At 39.7% G+C, this 6,648-nt stretch overlaps 1 long non-coding RNA gene across 1 annotated transcript; it reads left to right on the forward strand.

The window, feature by feature from the left end:
- The first annotated feature begins 405 nt into the window (after positions 1-405).
- Positions 406-3,582, forward strand: LOC122066213. Its single transcript, XR_006136285.1, has 2 exons — positions 406-881; positions 3,115-3,582. It is a non-coding gene; the product is annotated as an uncharacterized LOC122066213 (long non-coding RNA).
- The last annotated feature ends 3,066 nt before the right edge of the window (positions 3,583-6,648 follow it).

Consider the following 6,648-nt stretch of genomic DNA (forward strand, 5'->3'; position numbering starts at 1 on the left):
AAAGCGTATTCCTACTCTCAGAATTCCTCTGCTCCCTCTCTCTCTCTCTCCCCCCTATATTCTCGCTCTTGTTTCTCTCTCCTCACTGATCCCTCTCCGGCACCCCTGGGCTGGAGAGGATCCAAATCCTCGAAGAATCCCTCTGCTCCCTCTCTCCCCCTTCCCGATCGAAAAACAAGAGCAGTGGCGGCCGGTGAGTATAGGGATCTTGGAACCCTAGCCCCTGCCCCCCTTCGTCTTCTGGGTCTCCTTTTCCGCTGGAGTTCAGCGTCGGCCGATGATTATAGGGATCTAAGTTGCATTATTGAGGAGGTCGAGTTCAGTCCTGCCCACTTCTCTGTCTTCGTTCCCAGGTACATAAGGATCATTTTCCTGCAAATGACTCGTTTCAATGATTCGGTGAGTTTATCCCATTCTGTTTGTGGATTTTGGAATTGTAAGAACTCAACTTCTGTAGACGAATGCTTCCTATCTATTTCTAGTAGATCCTTTTCATATTTGTGGCATTTGTAATGGAATGTTTGTGTGGATGATGTTTGCTATTACTCAGCAATTAGATTATTCGACTCAATGGGTCAATTTATAACCGGAAAAGATTGGAACCATCTTAATTAAAGAGGAATTATATAGGGTTTCACTTGAAAAGAGTCCTCCTTTCGTAGATGCTTCCAACAATTAAAGAAGGTGCCTTTGGGCATGAGGTCCTGGCCAACTTAAAGAATCCCAAAATAAATTGAAGGAAGATTTGCAGCAACAAATGGCAGAGCAGCTGGCAGAACGAGAAAGGAAGTGGAAGCTATGCAGGCAAGTATGAAATCCGTAATGAGAGATTATAACACAAGCCTTGGCTAAAGGAAGCTCACAGAGTTCACTTCAATTGGGTACGTGAGCATTATATTTAATTCCGAACATTATATTAGATTCAAGAGGCATAGCACAAGCTCTTTGCAGGTTCTTGGTGTTGGTTTAGTGGGCCCGTTTGGTATCGTTTCTGTTCCAGAAATGCCGTTTCGTTTCAAAAACGAAAATTTCAGTTTCTGTGTCAAAACGTAGTTTTTAAACGAAAAAATGTTGTTTTAAAATTTCAGATTTTTATCGGAATTTTTTTTTTTTTGTAAAATGGAACGAAACTGGGAGGACTGAGTTCCGTCCTGGAGTTCGGTCAATCTCGTTTTTTCACTTTTTGTTCCAAAAAAACAGAAACGGACCATAAGTGCACCAAACAGAAGATTCTGTTTTTTCGTTCCAATAGAATGAAAAAACTCTAGAAACGTTTTTTTAGAACGATACCAAACAGGCCCTTAGATATTAGTAAGATACATTGTGAAGTTTGTCTCGAATTCTTGACCCGTTTTGAAAAATGATCTGCCCCGACATATTTTGGTGACGACCTAAATGGGAAGTTTTTTGAGATCTATGATGGAAGCAGAAGGGTTGGGCTGATAGGAGGTATATAATGTACTATCGTCTTGTTGAGCAAATATTGTAATTTGCGGGTTTTTCGAGCTAGGGTTTCATGGCGAGTTTTCTCACTGCTGCTCGAGTGTAATCTATCTTCTGCATAGTGAAACATCTTTTTCTTCATCCGAGGACATTGCACACCACACTGGTGTGTGAACCTCGTTAAATCTCTATGTTGTACTGATCTGTTGGCTGTTTATTTTTCGTACTTGTTGGTGTTTGCTCTAACATACATCTTTGAGATTGGCATTTGCAATGTGATGTACTTGAGTCAATAGAGTACCTGTGGATGTACACCTATTATATCTGTGAAACAGTATAAAGATAAAGCAGATCATTTAATGTTTGTGAACTGAGAATGATCATGCATGAACTGAATGAGTTAAAGAAATTCTTGTGCAAGAGACATTTGTGTGGATACAGAGGAAGGGACATGGAGATGGCCCTCTTTATTGGTTGACTGGTTTTGTTTGTTTTGATGAATTTGGGTTTGATGTCAACTATGACCTTTCAAGTTTCAATGAATAATGAAATGGGTACTTCTGAGATTGATTTGAATGATTGATCAGCTTTGTTTGATAGCCTCTGTACGTGCTACATTTATAGTAGAGAAACTTGATGTAAGCTTGAGCAGGTCTACATGAGCAAACTCCACTTCTCCTGAGGCAAAAGTCCCTTGACAACTCGGCTATACCCCCTTGGGGTTGAATAAGAGTTTCATTCAGTTGCTGTAAAACATTGTAAAGCTCATTATCCAGATATGATTTGATTATTGCTTGTTGTTGAGTTGCTTTTGGCCAGAGACCTGTGAGAAGCAGTGTGGGTATGATTCCTGGAACCTGAGATAGGTTATTAATTTACATCCGCTTTTATGCTTTGTTTTCCTGCAACTATTACTGATCTGAAAATTCTCTGTCAATTAATGCTACTATGCTTTGTTTGATTCTCTAATCTAAATGATCTCAATCTCATTATACAGTGCTGATTGGTTTTTAACAGAAAATAATAGATCTCCTAACCTGTTGAAGCTCTGTTTTACCTTAAGTTTCAACCTAGATTAATTGATCACCTGAACCTGTTCTGTTCGTCAGATCAAGACCAAACTTTGGGAAATTAAAGGTCTCCCCAAGACTACCACTTGACCTTGGTATTGGACTGATCTGATCTCTGGGTCTGTTTGTATTTAAAATTACCTAACTTCTGCCTATCACAGTTTCAGGTCTGAAGTTTGTTTGATTATTCTAAACCCCAACCATTATAATTGGTCCATATTTTGAGTATCCTGGGGGTGAAACTCAATCTGAGTTCTGGGTGAATCTGACTTCTTGATTATTCTGTACATCCAGTATCATATTTTGCACAAGGTGTTTAAGATCATCATTAGTTTAATTTTAGTAAAACTCTGCCAGTAGGAATTAGAATTCATTTCAATTTTTTAGGTGGATTCTGGTTGGATTCACCAAATAGAAGTTTGGGCTGTGATAGGAATTGCACATCAAATTTTTTCTTTGATAGAAAGGCAATAAACTCATTGGAATAAAATCAGTTGCCAAGGTAGCAACAACTACGATATGAATCAAGTATCCAATTGAATCCCTATACAAAAGTCTTGTCCTGTGCTTTCTAATTGAATTGAAATGACTATTCTTGCAGGTAGTTGCTGTGGAACAGCTTGACAGGAATTGTTGGTGGAGGTTCTCATGCTGAAGTGCTTAAATTTTCTTGGGAACAAGTTGAATGGCGAATTTCTCTTAGAGGAAACATATTTATCAGCCAAAACTAATTTGTTTTCACATAACATGTCCTCAACCAAACTCACACTCATCCAATAGTTCTTGTTAGGATTAATTTTTAGTGAATCTGGTTTCAAGTGTTTAATTTTTTCATGGACTTTGATTTTGATAATAGATTCTGGGTCTATAATACATTATGAAGCGACAAAATAGAGAAAACCGGGCTTCAGAATATGTTCTAAACCCAGAATCAATTCCGAGAATGCATACCAAACACAGCCTCAATGTTTTGACTGAATATTTCATATTGGATATTCTATTTGCCCTTTCGACTGTCAAGTAAAATTGGTATTGCTTCTTATTTGGCTGCATTATTTCCTACTTCTAATGATTGTTTTGTTTGTTTTGATGAATTTGGATTTCAGTTCCCTACTTGTACTGAAAAAAAGGTGAAACATCTCGATGGTTAAGTTATTTTGTCAGCACCCATATTGGTGTTAGGACAGATCGATGCTTTAGGGGAAAGGATGACCAAAACGGACCCAAATCCTCTCTCGGGTGGGAGAGAGCCCAATGCACATCCGACAAATGGAAGGTCCTTGGGGTGCATGCCTTGGTGCCAATGTGCGTGTCTGGGTGTTTTCCGCCATCAGATGTATGCTGAATTCTATAGGTACAAGAAAACAAATATGTTTTTTTTTTTTTTTCTTGTACAAAAAACAGAAAATGAACAAAACTGGAGAGGCAATGGTGGAGGTTGCGCTCCCTCACAGAAAACATTCTCCCCAAGTAATAGTATCTATGAACATTTTTGTTCTGTTTTTTATTTTTTTATTTTTTTTTTATCAAAAAGAAAAAAAAAATGTTCAAGATACTATTATTTCTTGGGGAGAATGTTTTCTGTGATGGAGTGCAACCTCCACCATTGCCTCCCCAGTTTGTCTAACTTCTTATTATATAGTTCATTTCACATGGAGGAGGAGAGATAAATTGTGACGGAGGCTACACTCCCGCATAGATAACATTATCCCTATTTATTTTTTTATTTATTTTTCAATAGTCCACACTTAAAACATAATAAAAGTGAGTGCAGAGATTATATTCCATGGTATTCTTCAGTCATCCGATACTTCCCACCACTTATGACACATATCTAGTATGTAGAATACAACATATATTATTATTGTGCCAACGACGCCAGCCACTACTTTTCCTTTGGCCTTATTGAAAATATAATAAAGGCAACACACATTAAATATATTATAAAAGAAATTATATTCTTGATGATGAAGGTCATATCATAACCTCTTAAATTAGCCACATTAGTTGTAAGCCCTCTATTCCCCATATTATCCTCCACCACGACGTTCCTTCTGTTGCATTCACAAGCATTTTTGACTTTTCCACAAGCATAGCAAAGGAGGACCCACAACCGCATCAAGGCAATAGATAAAATATAAAATTATGATGGTAATACCTGGTCGCAGTGGCGTGGTCTTATGACGGACACAAAGGGTGTGAAATGATCACATTGTCCCTCGTTTAGATGTCTAGACAAGAACTCCCGATGGCCCCATGCTGATGCATGGGCCACGTGACCAGGTGGCGATCTTGTCCCCGAAAACATAAAATCAAAACATCAAAGGTTTGAAGTAAGAATGGTTTATAGAAAAAAAAAAAAAAAAGACTTAAATTGACTGGGCAGTCAAGGGCTCCGGTGAGATATAATAGAAAGACACATGAAACAACTCGCATGGGAGAAGCATATATAGGTGGATGTTTCATCAAGGGTTAAGATACTATACATGTGTCCAGTATTTGGATCCTCTCTCCAGCTGGCTGAACCTTACAATCCCATCTCACACCATCCATGGGGTTTGGTCCCCGCACACTGCAGATGGTGTGAGATGGGATTAGAGGGTTCAGAGGGTTGGAGAGGATCCAGGCTCGTGTATCCATTCCTGCTTATAAATGTTAGAAGAGATCGATAGAGGAGAATTTTTAGACCTACAGGCATTTATCATTTTAAATAGGGAAATTTACCATGCCACCCCTTAGAGAATGCCACAATTATAAGGCTACCCCCTCTGTTTCACCAAATTATACTCAAACCCCCTATCGTCAGTCACTGTTAAGGAATATACCTTATTTGCTGATGCCAGCACCTATATTTTATTTTAAATACCAAAATGCCCTTATTATGCGAAGTACCAAAAATACCCATCTAATAAGTCCCCATCCCAGATCCAATTGTTACTATACCCTGAACCCAAATCAGGAAAGGGTGGCGCTTGAGCTGTCACAACCGCAACTTCCGCCACTGTAGCGGTGGCCACAACAACCGCAATCGCATGCTTGTTTTGGTCCTGATCTGATCTGGCGTCATAGGAACATGGATACGAAACGATTCGTCTCTGTAACAACCACTCCTATCAATATCATCCCCATTTACTTGCACATGTGAAGACGGTGTTGTCGTAGTCCTGTCCTTGTCCCTGTCCCTGTCCTTGAAAGATCTGACAAAGCTCTATTTCTTCTTCTTATCCTTCACAGGCTTCGCATCTTGCGACGGCGACGCTTCCTTTTTCCCGGCCAAGAACCCTCTAAACCACCTAGCTGTTTTTCCCATTTCTTAGAATTTGAAAACCACTTGGAAAGGGGGTCAAAAAACCAAAGTAAAAATCAAAGGCTGAAAATCAGAACCAGATAATAGGATTTACTAACAAGGAAAAAAAAAAAAAAAACGCACACACACACATACAAAGAGAGAATATTCGCTACCTTACACCAGAACCATATTCAGTATCAAATAGAAGCAGAAAACCACTAGTGAGATTTAGAAAAGAAAAAAAAAACCCCTTCAATGATAGATCTGTTCACAGCGACCTTAGAAAACAGTTCTAGGTTGGAACTCAGTGACAGATCTAGCAACTATTGATGTACCACTTCTCGACGGCGATGGAAGAATCATAACTCACTGGCAACAGAAATAACAATACAGGCTGGAATTCGTCTAGATCCCAAGTCACATTAACGGCCCCATTACAGAGAGGTGTGTGTGAAACGTGGGAGTGACAGATGAAATGCCCAGAGAGAGGGAGAGAGGTGGGGGGAGATAGGGAATGACGATAATCTCTTTGAACCTGGGCGATCCCAGAGCTGGTTCTCCTGGTCTCAGTGGCCGTGTCGTCCCTGCAATCAGCAAGCTCTCGGCTCTTGTGGAGCTCTCCATTGTTCCTCGCAAAATCATGGGTTCTCTTCCACAAACCTTATCTCAGCTGAAGAACCTTCGATTCCTCGCCACAAGCAAGAATTTCATTTCAGGCGAGATACCAACTTCTCTCGCCAATCTCCAGAACCTCCAAACGCTTGATCTTAGTTACAATCAACTCATCGGCGAGATTCCTCCATCCATCGGAGCAATCCCTTCACCGTCTACTGAAGAGGATTTGGT

Source organism: Macadamia integrifolia, unplaced genomic scaffold, assembly GCF_013358625.1.
Source record: "Macadamia integrifolia cultivar HAES 741 unplaced genomic scaffold, SCU_Mint_v3 scaffold2299, whole genome shotgun sequence".
Lineage (NCBI taxonomy): Eukaryota > Viridiplantae > Streptophyta > Magnoliopsida > Proteales > Proteaceae > Macadamia > Macadamia integrifolia.